Source organism: Henckelia pumila, chromosome 3 (genome assembly GCF_033568475.1).
Source record: "Henckelia pumila isolate YLH828 chromosome 3, ASM3356847v2, whole genome shotgun sequence".
Lineage (NCBI taxonomy): Eukaryota > Viridiplantae > Streptophyta > Magnoliopsida > Lamiales > Gesneriaceae > Henckelia > Henckelia pumila.
Window position 1 is genome coordinate 54730497 of NC_133122.1, and position 23412 is coordinate 54753908.

Here is a 23412-nt window from a genome sequence, read left to right on the forward strand (position 1 = left end):
AATGCACCAGTCTTGACGATCCCTTCAGGTACTGGTGGTTTCACTATTTATTGTAATGCATCTCACCGAGGTTTAGGTTGTGTTTTAATGCAGCGAGGTCATGTGATTGCTTACGCCTCGAGACAATTGAAGCCTCACGAAACCAGATATCCGATTCATGATCTTGAATTGGCCGCCATTGTATTTGCTTTGAAGATTTGGCGATATTATCTGTACGAGGAATAGTTTGAAATCTATTCGGATCACAAGAGTCTGAAATATCTGTTTTCTCAGTCAGAATTGAATATGAGACAGCGGAGATGGCTTGATTTGCTGAAAGATTTTGACTGCGAGATTAAATATTTTCCAGGAAAATCGAATGCAGCAGCTGATGCATTGAGTCGAAAGGTATGTTCTTTATCCTTATCGACGATTGGTGTATCGAATTTGATTGAAAATTGCTGTTTATCTGGATTAGTATTTGATACAAATTATCAGCCATTACGACTCTATCAAATGCAAGTTGAACCAGCTTTATTGATAAGAATTCGAGATGCTCAGAAACTTGATCAGAATGTGCAAAACTCGATTGGGAAATTTCGATCAGGGCATGTATCTGAATATCAGGTTCAAGATGATCTTCTATACGTTCACAATCGCCTTGTAGTGCCTGATATTTTTGATGTACGTCAACAACTACTGAAAGAGGCGCATTGTAGTCGTTACAGTATTCATCCTGGTGGTAGGAAGATGTATAACGATCTGAAAGCTCATTATTGGTGGAAGCAAATGAAGATTGATATCACTGATTTTGTAGCTCGATGTTAGAATTGCCAACAGGTGAAGGCTGAGAGAAAGAGACCGCCTGGTTTGTTACAGAGTTTGTCTGTACCTGAATGGAAATGGGATCATATTTCCATGGATTTTGTGACTAGATTACCTCGATCTTCTAGAGGTTATGATGCTATCTGGGTGATTATTGACAGATTGATGAAATCAGCGTGTTTTATTCCATATCGTATGACGTATAGACACGACCAGATGGCAGAGATTTATATCCGTGAAGTTGTCAGATTGCACGGAGTGCCGAAATCTATTGTATCAGATCGTGATCCTCGATTCACATCACATTTCTGGCATAGTTTGTAGAACGCTTTGGGTACTCAGTTACATTTGAGCACAACTTATCATCCACAGACTGACGGACAGTCTGAGCGTACAATTCAGACATTGGAGGACATGTTGAGAGCTGTAGTGCTTGATTTTGGCACTAGTTGGCAAGAATCACTATCTCTTTGTGAATTCTCGTACAACAATAGCTATCAATCGAGTATAGGAATGGCTCCTTTTGAAGCTTTATACGGAAGAAAATGTCGATCTCCTTTGTACTGGGATGATATTTCTGAAGTACCTGATACTGGTCCTGATATGATACGTAATATGAATGACCAGGTGAAGCTTATTCAGAAACGAATGAAGACAGCTCAAGATAGACAGACGAAATATGCTAACATTCGACGTCGACCATTGTCTTTTGAACAGGGGGATCGTGTATTTTTGAAGATTTCTCCGTTCAGAGGCACTGTCAGATTTGGCAAACGAGGAAAGTTGTCTCCACGCTACATCGGTCCTTATGAAATTCTGGAGAAAATAGGCAATCTTGCCTATCGATTAGCTCTTCCTCCATCCTTGTAGCTTGCCTTTAGATCATTCTATTATGAATTTGAGATGCTTAGAATGATTCAAGCTCTTTAAATTTTGCATAAGACAACAACAGCAGTTTCTGACTTTTCTGCATAGAACATTCTCGCTCGATCAGTGAACTTCAACCGATCGAGCGAGGCCATGTTTTCTTCGGGCAGAAAGTTTCTGAATTTGTGCTCGCTCGATCGGTGAACTTTTACCGATCGAGCGAGGCCTTGTTATTTTTAAAAAAAAAAAATTTAGGCCTTTGATTGCTTGATCTTAATTCATGTATTGGATTAAATGTTTAGTATTTCATCTTGTATAAATCGTTATGATTTGAGAGATTAGTGCCCGAGTCCTCACACCAAGCTTCTTCCAAGCTTCCATATTTTCTTTCCGAGCTCGATCCGTCCGTTAGAATTTAATTCTGAAGGTAGATTAGCGATCACAGCTGCGAGAGCTTTGTTCTATTGTAAGTTTTTCTACGATCAGATACATTCTAGTTTTGGGATGTTGTTAGAATCGATTGAGTTTCTAGTGTATTGATCTAGGCAGAGTTTTGATTGTTTATTCTCTGTCGGTTTTGAAATAGAGCGTCGTTCGGATTTGTTATGATTTTTGGAAGCTATTTTCGAAAATGAGGATTTTTAGATTTGTTGGGTTTGAGCTTTTGTTGTTTGTTTGGGATATTTGTATTGAGTTTATATCATAACGGCTATATTTTGATCTTGGATCTTGTATGCTTAATTATCGTTTATCCAGAGATTGCAATAAGTGAATACTTTCATTGAGGTAGTTATGGTTATATCTGTCTTTTAAAAGTTTTTATTTCATTAAAGTGTTAATTGATGTAGTTATGGTTTCATGTATTTTGGATACAGGAGTATATGTCAAGCCATGCCATAAAAGTAGATCTCGAAGTTGAAGCAGATGTAGCTTCTCGGTGACGATTGATTTTGTAGTTAAATTAGAATTAGAATTTGAATTTTAGTATGCACTGAATTTTGTAGATAAACGTTCCAAGTTTGAGCGATTTGTAATACTGAAAAATTGTATATTAAATTTTATTTTAAAAATTTTAACTCTTGATTTATTTATAATATTGAAATTTGTATTTTTTTTTGTTTTTTATATGGAAAACGACAACGGATAAAATCCGTTGTCATAGGGGGTCTAAAACTGTTGTAACTGATGGTGTTAAAAATACGCTCCTACAACAACGGATAAAATCTGTTGTCATTTCCCTCAAAGACAAAGGATTCGTGCCTACGACAACGGATAAAATCTGTTGTCTTTTCCCTCAAAGACAACGGAGTTTATCCGTTGTCGTAGAGGGAAACGACAAAGGATTTTATCCGTTGTCGTAGGGGCGTACTTTTAACAACGCCATCAGTTACAACAGTTTTTAACCCCCTACGACAACGGATAAAATCCGTTGTCGTTTTGCGTTTTTCTTGTAGTGGTTTTTTAACGTAATATTATCAAGTAGGGACTCCAATGGACTCTAATGGATTAGATTAAGACAATTTGGTGTCTTCATCACTCTTTTACAATGTATAGATAATTGCAAATTCCAATATATGTTGTAATAAGATTGTAAATGATGCACAAGTCTAATAGAGTCCGTATAGGTGTTTTAGCTTAAGAATATTAAGTTGAGAATCCAATGCACTCTAATTGGTTTGAATAAGCTAGTTATTGGTCCACAAGTCAATCAAAATCCATATAGGTGTTTTAACGTAATATTATCAAGTAGGGACTCCAATGGACTCTAATTGATTAGATTAAGACAATACCAGTCTTCATCACTCTTTTACAATGTATAGATCATTTCAAATGCCAATATATGTTGTAATAAGCTTGTAAATGATGCACAAAGCTAGTAGAATCCGTATATGTGTTTTAGCTTAAGAATATTTAGTTGAAAATCCAATGCACTCAAATTGGTTTGAATAAGCTAGATATTGGTCCACAAGTCAATCAAAATCCTTATAGGTGTTTTAGCGTAATATTATCAAGTAGGGACTTCAATGGACTCTAATTAATTAGATTAAGATAATATGGTGTCTTCATCACTCTTTTACAATGTATAGATCATTGAAAATTCCAATATATGTTGTAACAAGCTTGTAAATGATGCACGAGTCTAACAGAATCCGTATAGGTGTTTTAGCTTAAGAATATTAAGTTGGAAATCCAATGCACTCAATTGGTTTGAATAATATAGTTTTTGGTCCACAAGTCAATCAAAATCCATGTAGGTTTTTTAACGTAATATTATAAAGTAGGGACTCCTATGTACTATAATTGATTAGATTAAGACAATCTGGTGTCTTCATCACTCTTTTACAATGTATAGATCATTGCAAATGCCATTATATGTTGTAATAAGATTGTAAATGATGCACGAGTCTAAAGAATCCGTATAGGTGTTTAAGCTTAAGAATATTAAGTTGGGAATCCAATGCACTTTAATTGGTTTGAATAAGCTAGTTATTGGCCCACAAATCAATCAAAATCCGTATAGGTGTTTTATCGTAATATTATCAAGTAGGGACTCCAATGGACTCTAATTGATTAGATTAAGACAATATGGTGTCTTCATCACTCTTTTACAATGTATAGATCATTGCAAATGCCAATATATGTTGTAATAAGCTTGTAAATGATGCACGAGTCTAATCGAATCCGTATAGGTGTTTTAGCTTAAGAATATTAAGTTGGGAATACAATGCACTCTAATTGGTTTGAATAAGCTAGTTATTGGTCCATAAGTCAATCAAAATCCGTGTAGGTGTTTTAGCATAATATTATCAAGTAGGGACTCTAATGGACTCAAATTGATTAGATTAAAACAATATGGTGTCTTCATCACTCTTTTACAATGTATAGATCATTGCAAATGCCAATATATGTTGTAATAAGCTTGTAAATGATGTACGAGTCTAACAGAATCCGTATAGGCGTTTTAGCTTAAGAATATTAAGTTGGGAATCCAATGCACTCTAATTGGTTTGAATAAGCTAGTTATTGGTCCACAAGTAAATCAAAATCCGTATAGGTGTTTTAGCGTAATATTATCAAGTAGGGACTCCAATGGAATCTAATTGATTAGATTAAGACAATATGGTGTCTTCATCACTCTTTTACAATGTATAGATCATTGCAAATGCCAATATATGTTGTAATAAGCTTGTAAATGATGCACGAGTCTAACAGAATCTGTATAGGTGTTTTAGCTTAAGAATATTAAGTTGGGAATCCAATGCACTCTAATTGGTTTGAATAAGCTAGTTATTGGTCCACAAGTCAATCAAAATCGGTATAGGTGTTTTAACTTAATATTATCAAGTAGGGACTCCAATGGACTCTAATTGATTAGATTAAAACAATTTGGTGTCTTAATCTCTCTTTTACAATGTATAGATCATTGCAAATGTCAATATATGTTGTAATAAGAACGTAAATGATGCACGAGTCAAACATAATCCGTATAGGTGTTTTAGCTTAAGAATATTAAGTTGGGAATCCAATGCACTCTAATTGATTTGAATAAGCTAGTTATTGGTCCACAAGTCAATCAAAGTCCATATAGGTGTTTTAGCGTAATATTATCAAGTAGGGACTCCAATGGACTCTAATTGATTAAATTAAGACAATATGGTATCTTCATCACTCTTTTATAATAAATAGATAATTGCAAATGTCAATATATGTTGTAATAAGCTTGTAAATGATGCACGAGTCTAACAGAATCTGTATAGGTGTTTTAGTTTAAGAATATTAAGTTGGAAATCCAATGCACTCTAATTGGTTTGAATAAGCTAGTTATTGGTCCACAAGTCAATCAAAATCAGTATAGGTGTTTTAACGTAATATTATCAAGTAAGGACTCCAATGGACTCTAATTGATTAGATTAAGAAAATATGGTGTCTTCATCACTCTTTTACAATGTATAGATCATCGCAAATGCCAATATATATTGTAATAAGCTTGTAAATGATGCACGAGTCTAACAGAATCCGTATAGGTGTTTTAGTTTAAGAATATTAAGTTGGGAATCCAATGCACTCTAATTGGTTTGAATAAGCTAGTTATTGGTCCATAAGTCAATCAAAATCCATATAGGTGTTTTAGCGTAATATTATCATGTAGGGACTCAGATGGACTCTAATTGATTAGATTAAGACAATATGGTGTCTTCATCACTCTTTTACAATGTATAGATCATTGCAAATGCCAATATATGTTGTAATAAGCTTGTAAATGATGCACGAGTCTAACAAAATCCGTATAGGTGTTTTATCTTAAGAATATTAAGTTGGGAATCCAATGCACTCTAATTGGTTTGAATAAGATAGTTATTGGTGCTGGAACACGCGTTCTCTGATCACACGGATGTGATACCCGGAGCAGCGGAAGTTTAAAATTTTATTTTTCGATATGGAACGATTCCATATCGTGGGTATCAAATCCAAACGATTAAAATCTTGCAAGTAAAAATATAAATTCACAATTAAATATTTTTACCTCTTCAAGCTAAGGCTTGATTATGGACTCCAACAGAATTTAATATGCTTTTCTTGTAAATCCCGGGAATCGATGACTTGCTCGATCAATCTCCGGAATTAGGTCCACGAATAGAAAAACCAAAACCTTCTGATTGATTGCATTAGAAATCAATCAGATGTTTTTCAAAGAGAATAAACAGATTTGATCTGTCAATTCAGAATGTAATTTTTCACAAAAATCACAGCCTGAATTAATCTGAATTGAAGTGTTTACAAGTAACATATTAGCATTCAAATTTCATCTAATCTCGCAAGTGCTTAAACACTTCAAAACTTGCCAATAAAACCGACATTCAAACCGGTATCGTATCGGTTACAAACCGGCACCGAGAAGTTCTGTCTATTCATTCTAACAACTTAAACATCCTACAAACATTGATATCCACTTCATATCAATATCATTTCACCACTACACATTCAAATTCAGTACTTGCATTTTTCAGAAATTCAACAAACAAAAATCGACGGCGTAACGGATCGAATTCGGTAATTCCAAAAGCATAAACACTATCAATACTATACTTCAAACTCATTTCCATACTCATTCCAATCTAAGGTACACGAAATCAGCGGCGTAGAATTTCCAGAAATTCAGAAAATATTTGATAAATGAAAAACATGTCCAACCGACGATCTTTTTGCGAACCGTCTTAAATATACTATCGTCGTATATACTAGAACACGTTTATACAATCAAATCTTAATTCTAACAACATCTCAAAATTAAAACATGGTAGAATTTAGCCAAACTTACGTCAAAGTGTAGCACTCGAAGCCGTGATCTCAAATATACGATCAATTTAAAATTCTACCGGCCGGATCGAATTCTATGAATTTTTTGAAAACAAGAATCGACCATGGTTCTTATTTTCTCCTCTCTCTCGGTCTTGACTGGAAATTCTGATGAATTCCATGCCTTATACACGTTTTCATGTATACAAGTACCATGTGTCATCCACTTGCATAAGGAATTGCACTTTGGCCCTTAAGCTTTTGGACAATTGCAAATCAATCCTTGGAACCTTCATCAATCTCTCTATCGTTCTTGATGCTGCTGAAGGGAACATATACACGTGGAAAGTGTAATATAAATCTTGTGTTGACAAGTCAAATCCCATTTTTGCAGTTTAGCCCCTGAAACTTTGATATTTTCAATTCAGTCCCTGCTCGAGTTTCTTCTTCAAATTAAATCCTTTTTATATACAAACTCATAATAAAAATATTCAATCTCATAAATATTCAACCCAAATATTTTATTCTTTTAATTTAAGAATCCCGAAATTTAGTTCCCACATATCCGTAAATTCTCAAATTAAATATTTTCGGCTCGGAAATTACATCTCTAATTTCCATAAATTCCAAATTGAATATTTTCCAAATACAAAATTTAAATCTCTAATTCCGTAATTAATATTCATATTTTCAGGGCCTTACAATTCCTCCCTTCTAAGGAATGATTTCGTTCTCGAAATCGCATTCAATCGTACTACTGAATCTCGTAGACTGTAAAGCTGACTGAAGTAATTCTTACTTCAATTCTAAGAGCTTTAGATATCTGTTCTGATATCTTATCTTCTTCTTCTTTCTGACCAAAATCTGTATTGATTATTCATTAGATCATAATGAAATTTCTTTCTGAATCAGATATTACTCCGGAAAGAACATTTTTCACTGAACATTCTGTTCAATTTTCAAACTCTGACTCTGTCTAATCTGCTTTGTTCAAGTTCGGTACGAATCAATCTTCATATTCTCTGTCTTTTATTAAGCCATATCTGATCTGATCACCAATACTGTTGCAATACCGAATCATCACAAAGAAACTTCTGCTTTTCTTCTTATTTCTTAATCAAAAACACGATTTCTATATCAATCGAGTAACTGTTACAGGAATTGCAATAAGCAAGTGGCAAAATCTATCAGTTAGTATCGAATCAGATACTATAGTTCTGAGCATCTTCTCAAATCTGGATAGTCACCTCAGACAATCCATCAATCAAAGGGTGGCATAAAGCAATCAAACACTCAGAACTTCTGAAAATCGATGCCACAATCGACCAACTAAATATCAAATCTCTATCTCGACAAAATTTTTTAACAATTTCCTGTAATTTCATCATATCACTAACTTCTTAATAGCTAGCAACTCATATCAATATTACAACTAATACAGCGTATTCTTGAATCTGACAAATCTATTTCAATACAAATCGCAACCTCATGACGATTTGAGTAATTTCGAACTAAAATTTGTCGCAAAATTATTCTTGTTTCGACTTTAGAGTTGCTAAACTGATTCATAGATCACTCAATTCTGTCATATTGTCTTCCATTTTCTGTTGTCAATACTGATTTCCAAGTATACAACATTTCCAAACAACTGAATGGATATATAATCTGTTGTAGTGTGCCTCTTCCAGAATGTGATATCTCATGTCCAGATTATCTGGCACAATCAAACGAAGATTCATCTCAAAGTCCAGTATCTCTGATCTGCTATCTTGTCTCATATCTCAAGTTCAAAACAAAATCTTGAATCAGTTGATCAAGAATTCTTCTAATTTTCTTCTTTCTATTTTTCAAGTTCTGGAAAAATCAATCAATCAGTCTAAAATTCTTACTGATACTCTGAATCAAACTTTCTATCAGTTACGAGCCAACAACATCAAAATATACTGAATACATATATCAATTGATCAACAACTCTTGAAATTCATAATTAAAGAAACTCACTCAAGTCAAGGCCATCCAAAGAGCAAATATTCTGAATGACAAAATCTGCTAAGTGAAAACAACTCACTTCCATCTTGACTTTAAGCGAGTGAATAAAATAAGACTCTATCAAGAAATAAGAGCCAATCAAAATCAATCGAGGTCGAATAAAAAACCTCATAATCGATATCAAAAAAATTCAAGAGTCATGATCCTATGATATAATAGATTCAGCAACATCAAAGAAAAGGCTCAACTGTAACTGATTTTCATAATTATCTTATCAGATCTCTAAATTTTTCCCAAATAATCATGATTGATCCAAAACTTATTCAATACCCAAAATAAGCGGAACCTGAATTTATAATTCTCGTAATATATTTCAAGTAACACAATCAACTTCAATTCAATCTGATTTCTGATTTCCATCAAACTATAATTCAGCTTTTCTGATATAAGTACCGATATCGTCTTTCATAGCAGTTCATCACGATTAGTTCATAGCAACTACTTCAGATAAAGGTTCCACATACAGTTAATGTAACATAATAAATTATGCAACTATATTTGTATGCAATGCACCCAGATTCATAAATATGCAGGCAGATTAATCAAATCTTATAATTACCTGCAGTCTCGTCATCTGGTGCAATTTGAGCTCAATCATCTGTAGATGCTTGTTGCCTAAGGGTTGGGTCTTCATTTAAGTTTCTCCTTGTTCCCCCTGGATTAGGACACACTCTCGAAAAATGTCCCACTTGATAGCAACGATGACATTTTCCTAAAGTTCCTCGGCATTCATTGCTAGCATGCTTTCCTCCACAATGAGTACAGTATTCGCCAGCATATTCTGCTTTCTGACTCATACAAAGTTGCTTCAGTCTGCTAGAGCTAGAAGAGCTACTTCCAGACTTCTTGAACTGTTGCCTTAAATGCTGTAACCGCTTTTCACTTCCACTAACACTACCTCCTACCTCATAACTGCTCTGTGATGACAATTGTGACTGAAAGTGTGGTTGTTCGAAATGCTGAGGAACGATTGAACTTTCTTTCTGTCTCATAAAACCGTTTTCAGCTCTTTTAGCCCTGTCAATAGCATCAACCAATCTATTCGGTCGCCCAACATCTATCCAAGCATAAATTTCCGGATTCAGTCCATTGATAAACAAATTCGTTTGGACTTCTTCATCCCGAATTACGTGAGGAACAAATCGGAGCAAGTTGGAGAATTTAGAAACATACTCATCAATCGTCATATTTCCTTGTTGCAAGTTAACAAATTCTCCTGCTCTATCTTCTCTATAAGATCTCGAAAGAAATTGTTGACAAAATTCAGTCTTAAATACCTGCCAAGAAATTACTATACCTCTGTTTTCCAGACATTGCTTCATCGCAAACCACCAGCTTCTTGCTAAATCTTGCAGTTGGTATACAACAAGCTTGATTCTTCGTTCATCAAAGTATTCTAAAGATTCAAACAATTGATCAAGCTCTTCTAACCAACCTTCACAAACATTAGTATCTTCGGTACCTTTCAAAATTGGCGGATTATAAGTCTGAAATCGTTCAAATAGCACTTCCATCGGTGTGAGTGTAGCATCCATCGATCTTGATAGTTTACTACAATACTGATCTGTTCAGTCGAAGGTACTGACTTCACTTGCGGAGTACTGTTCGATTCAATCTGGGGTGCTTACATCACCCAAAGAACCTGATTTACTTTAAAATAAGATTCATAAGCAACATAGAGATTATACTATTCAAATCATTAAAATACATATAATCTCATGCTTTTCCAAATAACACATGCTTACATTTCTTCATGCTATTCAAAGAAACATATTTACAAGGAATTCAAAAATTCATGTGAATTCACATAATCAGGTAAACACGTAAGCATATAAGCATATAATTCCTTCAATCAGTAAATCATGTTCGCATACATTATCTCAAAGTAAGTAAGGCATAAATCAAGCAATACTAAAAAAAATGCATGCGACTTGATCTACCCCGCTCAACTTCTATCTTATTCAAAAAACTTACGCTCTGATACCACCTGTTGTGAGGATTCGGGCACTAATCTCTCAAATCATAACGATTTATACAAGATGAAATACTAAACATTTAATCCAATACATGAATTAAGATCAAGCAATCAAAGGCCTAAAATTTTTTTTTTTTTTTTTTAAAAACAAGGCCTCGCTCGATCGATAAAAGTTCACCGATCAAGCGAGCACAAATTCAGCAACTTTCTGCCCGAAGAAAACATGGCCTCGCTCGATCGGTTGAAGTTCACCGATCGAGCGAGAATGTTCTATGCAGAAAAGTCAGAAACTGCTGTTGCTGTCTTATGCAAAATTTAAAGAGCTTGAAACATTCTAAGTATCTCAAATTCATAATAGAATGATCTAAAGGCAAGCTACAAGGTATAACCAAGCTAACATGAATCTCATACATGCTACTAGTTCCATGTATAAATCACATAATAGCATGCTAATAATTCTTAACACCTATCCAAGGGAATAAAAACATGTACATGCCAACTCCCCAAAAATAACATCAAGACTAGAAGCATAATTATACAAGAAACTTCAAAGCCCCATCATAAGATGCTACAACAAGTAGAGTTCCAACTCTTCACATAAACAATCTCAATTTTACATGTAGAACCTACAAAAAGTAACTCAATTAGATTTCAAGGTAGCAACATTATATACTTCTAGATTAAAAGCTAGTCTCAAGCTTTAATACAAATATCAAAACATGAAAAACTATTAAAGTCTCAACTAATGTTTTAACATCTAAACATTGGAATCCAAATCTAACATGTTTGACAAAACATAAACTTCTTCTAACACCCGAGTCTCCACTCTAATCTCTCAATCTCTCGATTCCTTGCCAAGTTCGACTCGCTTACTCTTCAACCTGATGCAATGCACACATACAAGCAAAACAACAGCCGGATAACTCCGGTGAGAATAAATCTCAGTATGAAAGAAATCTATATAAATCAAGTAGATATAACTCAACAAGTAAATCTACTATCGCAACCATCATTTCCTTATACCTTACCTGCCGGATGTCTTTCAAATAAACTCATTCAATATCATAAAGACTCAAATACGGTTGAAGGTTAAAGGATTCAAGTCTTACAGAATCGATAATTTAAAAATTCATATCGTTGGGATCCCGGGAATATAATCAGGCCATAAAAAAAATTAGCCTCCCACCTACGCTCCCGATCGGGGTGGTAAAATGTAACGCCCAGAATTATTTAATTTTGATCCGAGAATATTTAATTTGGTAATATTTAGAGTTTTGATTTAAATTCTAATATTCTTAAATTATTTAGGATTGAAATTGAATAAATTGAGAAGCTGAGGACTAAATTGCAATTATTGAATAGTTGAGGGGCTAAAGTGCAAAATCTTAAATTTGAACGGGACACTTGCTAGCCTTGAACTTGTTCACGTGTAATACAACATTTTTCGTCAGAATTTTCAGAAAGTTTCAGAGGAAGAAACCGAGAGCAAGAAACAGAGAATTTTCCAAGCTTCTTCTTCTTTTTTAACTTGAGATATCTTGAGCTACGGCTATCCGTTTTCGATTCCGAAAGATATTTTGGAATCCTCGCAACGAAATCTTCGATTTGATGTAAGTTTTATATTTGTTCATCAAGGTTTGGTCATTCGAAAATGACAGATATCAGACTTGTATATGATTTGATGTTGTTGAGCTTCTATCTTGTGTACTCTTGAAGTTGGGTTGAGGATTGATTGTTATATCATGTTCTTATGATTTCCCAGCTATGATTTGATCCTTATACCTGATGATATGTTGGGTTTGAGTTGTTAAACATCTGATATGAATGTTAGAAATGGTATAGATATGTTCGGAATCGCCGAGTTTTACCGATATGCCGTCGAACTTATGATTTGAAGTGATTTTCTATTGTTCTTGGACTTAGAAGTTGCTGAAGTTTTGGCTGATGATTCCTTGCTTGTTATGCTCTCGTTTCAGTGCTTAAACAGGGCATATAAACTCGAGAAGTTGACTCCAAAACCGATAGAAGATAGAACAAGGTTGGTAGAGTTTGCCTTGTAGTTTTGTTGAAGTTTGGATTGAATTGGAGCAGATTTTGAGATGAGTTTGGTGATTGATCTTGTACAGACTTTGACAAGATAGAAGACATCCTACACATCACGTTTGAAAGGTAAAAGTGGACTACTATTTGATTGGGATTACAACTCGAGATGGTTTGTATCGAGTTCCCCTAAATCACATACTTGTTTGCTTAATTGCTCTTATGTGCTTTACTTTGAGTTGTTGAATAAGTTCTTGATATAATGAATGCTTTGATGATGATATATGTTGCATTCATCTTGAAGACTTATTCCTTGATTTTGAAATGAACGGAAATGTTCGAATAGACGATTTGAGGAATTGTATATGTATGGCCTGGGTGGTTGTTTTAGCCTAGCATCTGATTTGCATATATGATTGCTTCAAAGTCTAGAGAAGAAAGATAAGTAACCCCACCTCGATCGGGAGAGTCGGTGGATTAGTTATGATATCTACTTCTCGGGATCCCAACCGATGAATGAAGAGATGAACCTTGTTTTAAAACATGCATTGAAGTTATGTTCTTTATATCATGATCTTGATATATGTTTGTATGCATGTTTAGTTGCTTTTATTGGGAAATCTATTTTTCACCGGAGTTATCCGGCTATTGTTTTGTTGTATGTATCATTGCAATAGGAGGGAGTGGATCCGAACAAAAGCGGAAGTGAAGAACAAGGGATGAGAGAATATAGCGTGATGATCCGAGTTAGATGAGTTGTGTGAGCTGTCGATGTTTGTATTGAGTTCCAAACATGATTATATTCTAGCTACTTGTTTCAAAACTTGTAGAAGATCTAGTTGTTTTCTTATTGATGTTTATAGGATTTGAAATGTTATGTAAATCCTTGAGACAACATGATGTATCTTGTTCTTGTTGATATAACATTGCTTCTTGCATGTTTATGAGCCCTTATGATTATGTTTTAAAGCTTTGTGATGATTCCATCTTATCAACTTTATCATGTTTAGCATGCTTGTTGGTTTATGATTATGTATGGAATCATTAGGAGTTGATGCTAGGTGAAATGGCATGATAGATCTCGATTTTGACAGCAATTTTATTTGATTTTTGCTTCTGTTCCTGTGCTCGCTTGATCGGTAGAACATGACCGATCGAGCGAGGCATTCTTTTTGCTGGACAGAAGGGTGATCACAGAGGGCTCGCTCGATCTGCAAAGTTTGGCAGATCGAGCGAGACCATATACTTAGCAACCGAGAGTTGAGCTGAGAAGCTCGCTCGATCGGTGGTTTTTCACCGATCGAGCGAGGTGCTCACCCTTTTAAAAAAAAAATTTTATTCTTTTGTTTAGACATTGATTATTGTCTATTATTGTTGATTAATTGATTATGAGAGATTAGAACTCAGGTCGTCACAACAGGTGGTATCAGAGCAAGAAAATTCTGGACTTAGATAGACAGTGAGTGGGGTAGATCGAGTCTTCTGCCTTACTTATTTATGTGATTATGCTACGATTAATTACATGATTGAATTACATGTTTTAAATGCTAGCATGATTTACTTTCAAATATTTATTACATGACGTTGTATTTATTTTATTTGAAAGTATAATTACGATGATTAAAGATGCATGCTTATTGGAATATCTGAACTGATAGAGGCATGTATCCTGATGAATTATGACATGCTACCTGATTATCTGAGTTGATTGGAAGCATGTTTTATTTGAAGATTGTGATTATTTATTTAAGATTGAATCAGAACCGAGTCTTGATCAGAGGTAAGATGATCAGAGGAGGACTGAGATTAATTTGATGATTTGGTATTCAAACCATTTTGATAATCAGATATGTCTTGAAGACCAGGACGACCTCCTCTGAGACCTCATGTTCCTATTTCTATACCAGAACAGACAGTTCATACTCCACCGACAGTAGTAACACCAATTGTGCCTGCAGCTGCAGTCCCGAGTAATGAACAAGGATAAATATATAATTAAATACTAAAATTTTCTTGACAAAATATCATAAAATATTATTTTAAGGCTCATAAAACTCATAAAATATTTTTGGCTAAAAAGATTGGTATCTCGTCCGTCCACGGTCCCGTCTACGCGATCAAAATAACTTATTTACTCAAAAATCTAAGAATACAATAATTGCGGGTTAAATGCTAAAATAAATTTAAATCATGTATATAATTCACATAATAACACATAAATGTCATTTAACCCAAATATAAATTTTAAATAATTATTTTCCTTAATTATGCATGCGAATTTACGTATTAAAATTTCCGGGTGTTACAATTCTCCCCCCTTAAATTGAATTTTGTCCTCGAAATTCGATTGATCAAACTCTAATGACGGAGTCCCTCAAAAATCCAATTTACTAAATCCACGGTTACCTATCTAGTTTCCAAGTTTCGGTATCACAAAATTCTTGCTTCTGCTGCGCACTCTGATAAACAAAATATTTTATCCTTCCCATTTGTTCTCTTCATCTCCATCAAACCTACATTTATAAACTTCCGCTGCTGAAACACCTCGTAAAGAGAATCATTACAATTTACTTACATTCCACTGCAAACAAAATCTGACATTTTATACAAATCTTAGTACCATAATGAAAGTACACCCACATACTTACCTCAACTTATACGTACAACTCAAGTATTAACTCTACTATTCGTCTTCCTAAACACAACAATCGCACTATGCCAAAACTTGACTGATTTCATATTCTTATACACCCTACTTATCAATCCTCCAACATTCGTGAGCCGAACTTTTGTTCTCAAATTTACTTATTAAAGCATAGGATTACATATAAACTCCAATGAATTCAACTTGTAAAGCTTATCCACACACTAGCCTTCTATAATAAGTTAAACATCTTTGAGTCGAACATCTGTCATTCATCGCAATTTTCTTCAACTTATCCATTTACGACTACACTTCCAACTATCGAACACTTGAAAGTCTTAAATATTGAGTTTTATAAATCCATGAAACCCAAAAAGTGAATTTAGTGTCAAACGTCATGTACAACTTAAATTCTCCTAACGTCAGGAATATGCTTAAAATATAAGAATTCTACTTCCGCGGTTAGTTTAAGCTTAAGGCACTTAGATTCTCCTATTGGAGGAGTGAAATTCCCCGAACAGTATTTACATATCGTCGTCTCTAAATAGTGTAATCATATAACATTCAGTAGTTAATTCCATATCATTTCCTAGTTGCCTCTACTTACAGTCCATGGAATCTAAACTCCTCAAAATCAAAATACTAAGTCAATTACCTAATAAACTGAATAATCCACTCACGAGTAATACATGTTGGTCCCATGTACAGTCAAAACACAAATAGTACTTTTTTTTTTCTCATGCATCACAAAAATTTTGGTGGAGACACTATTATATCATGACCCCGAAATTCAAATTTATACAACCCAAGGATATTGAAAGAACATCAATACAAATACTTATACACAATTAACCCCAACGTAAAACGAAAGTATCGAGATAACAGTTATAATATCAAGTCATTATGCTGAATTGTGATTAATCCAAGTGCTTCAAATACCCATACGTGCGTAGAACTAACAACCCAAATTCTCAAATGACTCAACTCTTAACAAAAGAACTCACTCCAAAAATATATATATACATATATATCGTCAACTCTTAGGCCATATCTAAAGCTTATATTATACTTGACATCGAAACCAAAATTTATAACAAGTGTTATGCCACACCTGACCAATTACACAAGCCTATAAAAATTTACACCTTCATCATTCAGTCATCACAATATCTATAAGTGAGGCTGACAAGTTCCCAAATCTATTTATTTAAATGTAGTGTGACTTGAACGTCAAATCCAATATAGCGTACTTGGTAACACCAACCACGCGAACCCTTAAGTATTATAAAAGATTATCCAATTATTTATCAAACTAACTCCACAATTATTCTTATTCTCAAAGATTCAAGAACTTAATACAAAACATATTTATCATCAATTTATACCTCATATAATTAAAAGTACAAACTTAAAACCACAAACCATCAAACTATAACCTTATGGTACAATTGCCATCTCCAAGAAAATCATGACTTCTTCATCAAAGGAAAAATCTTAATAGTTAAATGAATGACAATATGATATCTGTGAACACAACTAGCATAATTTGACACATGCGGACTTAATTCCCAAAAATTTATACTAGCCTCTAAAAAGTAACATTTTAAATTCACCAAAGAAGAAAATGATACAACCTTCGATTAATCAATCTTGCGAGGAATCCTACTCTTGCCTCAAGCAATAATTCTATTGCTATCACAAAAACTTAATACCTCTTATCGGAATTTACCTTTATTTTTCTATTTATCGCTATACCTTCATAAAAATTTCCTAGATAGGCCCGCTATCTCTTACCATCACCAACCCAATAATTTACCAATAAAATCATTTTAACTTAAAATCAATAAGTTACTACAAAAATTCAAGTGACAACCCATATATCATAGATATCAAACTTAGTTTTAACAACATAAAACTGAATTCCAAAATTCGAAATTTCTTGTGGTCCACCTGTCATATAACATGTCTTGGGCATACTGCGTCACCACACATTCTTCACGTAAATCGCAATGCATAACTAAGTATTTTAAAACTTTGCTAACGTAAAGTCTTAAGTCATAACACATGCTCCTGATAAATCATAATAAAACATTTAAAACTTACAGACTGGTAGTAGGATTTCTAAGCTTCACGTGGCAGATGGACACCCTCCAAGAACCGCGCTCTGATACCAATTGAAATGCCTACTACTAATAAATGCGGAAAACTTTTTTTTTATTTTATAAATATACATATACGCCCATAAATATATGTATAAACATTAAATACTGCTAATAAATAAAATTCTTAAAATAAAAGCTTAAGTAAATAATAGCATTAAGCCACTGAAAATCTCACGTCGTGCTGAATAAAATGATAATAATAATATCTAAGTAAAAATACACAAATCTCGAATGCGGAAACTGAAAATAAGAAACATGTTTTAAAATTTTTTGAAAGTATTCAAACATGTAAAAACTCAATGCGACGGTCACGGGGCCACTGCCATGCTCACTCATACGTCCTCGCCACCAGTAGGAGCAACATAAGAATCATCGTACTCACCTGCACCATATAAGTGTAGTGAGCCTAGGGGCTCAACATGTCTAATCCTTTATAACGAGGGTTAAAATAATGCATCACATAATCATACTAATACATATATCTTACGTGGACATGCATGCATGATCTTAAAATAATGCATCATAAAATTATTCATCATCTGACATACATAAATCATAACTAATCATATATAACATAATTGAGCATGTCATCATCATAAAAACTGAGTATGGTCATATCCATGAATGTGACTAATAACCGTGCCGACTGATCAGTCTAAAGAACCAACGTACGTGGCGGTGAATAAATCCACCTCTATGCTGGTAGTAAACTACCTCTGTGCCAGTGGTAAAACCACTTCTATGCCGGTAGTAGAACTACCTTTGTGCCGGTGGTAAACCACCTCTATGCCGCCACATCACTTCAATTTCCATAAAAATATTTTTCATGCTCAATTTTTAATCATAAACACATCATAAAATATTTCATGTATGCATGCACTTAAAATATGTTCGTAATATATATTTAATTAATTTTCATAATAAATATACTTATACTTAAAATAAACTTCATGCATAAAAATAATTAATATATATTTTGGACTTAGTTATTTTTTATGGGTTGGTCCAGACTGCTGGTCACTCACTCTAAGCCCATTAAACTTAAATAAAAGCCCAATAGAAATAAATTCTTAATTAAATGTCATTATTCATAAATGGGCCTAAATAAAAACATTTAAGCCCTTTAACTTAAGCTAAGCCCAAAAATCATATTTTAGCCCAAATAACTTAATTAAACTTAACCGGGCCTAAATAAAATATTTAAGCCCATTAACCTAATTAAACACAATAAAACTCTAGACTGGCCCAAAGATCCACTGACTGGCCCAAAAATTCTCATGGGCTCCCAAATCCATAAAAATCATTGGGCTAACTTAAATAAATTATTTAACTCCAAATAAAATTATTTGGAGGCCCAAATAATTTTTTTATTAATTTAAAAGCCCAAAAGCCAATTAAATAAATAAACACTTAAAAATTAAAATACCCAAGCCCGGCCCACCTAACCCGGACCCGGACCAACCAAACTCGACCCATGACTTGACTGACTCAACCCAGACCCAAAACACCAAGCCCGGCCCGCCTAAAGCCTAGACACAACCTTAGCCTTTCTTTCCTTAATCCTAACTCACGGCAGCCCTGAGCGACTTTAGAAAAACTGTCTGTGCCGCCTGCTCCGGCCACCTTTGGCCATGAAACCACTGCCCATACTTAGCCAACATCCATATTTCTAACCCAACAAAGTTTCCCTCAAACGGAGCTCTGTAGAAGGAGAACGAACCAAAACAATCTACCCCTAGTTTCTGCTCATGCGCAGAACGCGACCAGAAAATTCAGGCCATTCGGCCGCTTATCTCCGGCAACCAATGGCCAGAGGCCCACCTGTACTACCTTTTGCTCTATCTTGCGGTTCTAACCCAACTGGAACCAAGCCTAAAGTCGACCTGTGGACCGAGAACGAGTCATTTTACGCAGACCGCTCAAACTGCGACCTGTTGTGCATCAGAAGCAAAGGGCTTTGGTTCCAGCCCATTACAGCCCCAAAACCTGACCAAGATCGACCCTAGGGACCCTAAGGAAACTCCTCTGGACCTGGACCAGCAGCCATGCTTGTTCCATGACAAGAAAACGTGAGAGATGCCACCAAACATGAAAGAAAACGAGTTGCTCCAATATACAATTTAATATCTTGCATGCATCAGAAAAATCGAAGTAAAAACCTTATAAATCTGTCATGAAACGTATATATAGCTTATATGGTGTAGAAACGAAGGAATTAAACATGCCTTTTGATTTATTAACGAAGGTAACCGCGTGTACAACTCCGGGACGACGAAACGACGAACAACTTGATAAACTCCAAGGATCGGCTATGGTGCTCTGGAAATCTGCTGTTGGTCGATGGAATGGAGGGGGAAAGGAGAGTGGAGGCGGCTGATAGGGTTTACGTAGTGTAGGGAATGATTTTTGGGATAAAATTTTGGGTAGAAAATAGGTTAATAGATAATATAAATTAATTAGGTAGATAATATAACATAAACATAAAATTTTAAAAATACATACTAATCTGATATAAAACATAAATCCCGAAATATTAATTTAAGGGAGTTTGAAAAATTAATAAAATTCATTAAAATAACTTATTTTGGCTAAAAATCAACCCTTAAATAAATATATAATTAAATACTAAAATTTTCTTGACAAAATATCATAAAATATTATTTTAAAGCTCATAAAACTCATAAAATATTTTTGGCTAAAAAGATTGGTATCTCGTCCGTCCACGGTCCCGTCTACGCGATCAAAATAACGTATTTACTCAAAAATCTAAGAATACAATAATTTCGGGTTAAATGCTAAAATAAATTTAAATCATGTATATAATTCACATAATAACACATAAATGTCATTTAACCCAAATATAAATTTTAAATAATTATTTTCCTTAATTATGCATGTGAATTTACGTATTAAAATTTCCGGGTGTTACAGGTGGAATGAGTCCTATATCTACGTGGGATGAGTTGAAAAGGGTGTTGAGGAAACGCTTTGCTCCTAATCACTATGAGAGGAAAAGTGAAGTTTTCAAACGTGAACATCAAGGTACATCTAAACTTTCAAATTCTAGTACCTTTGATATTGCCTGCTTATGTTGTCGTAGAAAAGATATGCATGATATGAGCCAATGTTTTAAGGAGGCTATGATGAAAGTGTCGGATTCTTGTGTAGAGGTTGAATCAAAAGTTGAAGTTGAAGACATTGAGAAACTTGATGTTGATAAAACTTCATTGATTGATGATGTGAGTGTCGAAATTTGTGCGGTGGAAGGTGAATGGCTTGATGAAAACTCTTCTATTGTACATGGTGTGGTTGATAGTGGTATTAGTGTTGAATCTAAATGTGAAGTGGTAGATGATTCATTTAATATTTTTGTGGTAGATGAGAGTCCTATGGATTTTCATAGTGGGACTAGTAATTTGTTGAATGAGCCTTGTAATCTTTCTATTCAATTGAGTCCAAAAGAACTTCTTGAGGATCAATTAAAATTTGAAAAATTGAGTGATATGGCTAAAAAAAAGAGTGATGAAAAAAGTGAGATAGCCATAGAAAAAGAAAAAAAAAGAAAATTTAGAGGCCGAAAGAAAGAGAGTTCAAAAGAGTGAGATGACCTTTGAGGTAAAAAAAGAGAGGAAAGAGACCAATAAAAAAAAGAAAATATTATGGTCCAAAATAGTGAGGTTGAAAATTTTGTTCAAATGAATAAGATCCCTAAAATACTTTTGTACAAAGAGGTTTTATCTCAATGTCATGATTTAGCCGGTTCAATCCCGAGCATTGTTTGTTCTTCTTTGCAGGATTTTGGTGATGCATTGATGAAGAAGCAAAGGAGAAGTCATACTAAAAGTCTTCACATGTTGGTTCCATATGAGGTTGGTCACGTCCTTGGAGAGGTTAGGGATTTGAGAGTTGTTCCATTCGAGAGGTATGATTTAACCTTAAATGTTGAATACCAATCAAATGTCTACTTTCAAAGGTATGATCTCAAATCTCAATTGTTGGGATTTAATGATTTTGTTGAGAGATTTGTGACTCTGATATCTATGAAATATGCTTTAATTTCAAATTCTGATTTTAAGTCTCTTGAAATTTTGCATACTACAAGAGTGATTGATTTGTATCATATTGATGTGTTGAAGTCACTTTTTGATCTCAAGGTGTTTGAATCGTTGTATGTTATGAAATTGAGTGATTTGGCTTATGTTGTTGTGTGCGAGTGTTGCATAAATAGCATAGGTGGAAAGTCCTATTTGCTTGAGTTGCTAGTGATAACTTTTGTGCTAGCTAATGTGCGTAATACTTTCATGGGATTGATGAGTTGTGTTTTTCATGCATCTATGTGTAACTTTGTTGTGATATACTTTGATTTTATCTTAGTATATAGCAAAATTTTTAGTGAAGCGTTGATCACGTACCAACGAGGTAAGGAAAATGAGGTAGTTACTACACTATCACCAAGGTATGAGTTCTTATCTCTTTTGGTTACATGGTTCTTATGGTTTGAAAAATACTTGTGCAATGTTCATGATAAAATTTATGTGAGCAAGTATTTGTTTAAAGAAAATAAGTTTTTCTCTATATGTTCGTCATTGCATGATTTGCTTAATGAAAGGATATGTGTCTTGAGGTTGAAGTGTAATTTTGAGAGATCCAAAAGAATGAGTCTAATGGATGAATATTTGTTATGGTTACTTATGAAGAGATATATCGAGTGGAATTGTGAGTGGCATATTACATGCAAATTGTTTCTTATTCCTAGAAAGCAATGGTTGTACGTAACTATGAACTTTGTGTTGGGGTTAACTAGGTCTAAGAAGGGGAGGAATTTGATCTTTATTTTTCTAAATGAAATTTTAATCATGTTTAAGCATGTGAGTGGTTATAAGGTTTTTAGTTTAAGTGTAAGAAATTTAGTGAGTCATGATATAGTTTTGAGTGAGCAACGTATACTAGTAAATGTGGAAATTAGTCTTAAAGTTTCTAAATCGTGTTTGAATTTTGTAGGTAAGGGGCAAGATTTGAGGACAAATCTTTTTGAAGAAGGGGAGTCTGATATGAATCTAGAAGGCGCTCAAAGATTCATATTGTTCCAAGACTTGCTTCAAGATTTACATTCGAGAGTTAAAGGGTTTGGAATTCATGGCAATCAATTTGGAGTACTTGAAGATCACTTTGAAGGATGCTACAATGTTATTGAAGTCCAAAGAATTCAAGGGAGTGGAGAAAATGTCAAGAAGAACACAAAAATAGGTGACACATCCCGAGACGAATGCGCGCCCGCGTCTAGTCCACGCGCGCCGCGCGCTGTCTAGCAATTTTGCAGTTTGACGGACAGAACTTCATGCGCGCCCGCGCCTCCCTGACGTGCGCCCGCGCCTGATGGACAGAACTTCATGCGCGCCTGCGCCTGCACTCGTTTTCACATAGTTCGGCATGTTTGTGTGTGTGCGAGACTTTTTGATATTTTGGCATTATTTTCCTATTTTTGAGTCTTTCAATTATACTAGGAAACTTTTATGAGATATCTTTGATATCTTTAGATATATTTTGAATTATTTTGCGATATCTTCTATTAT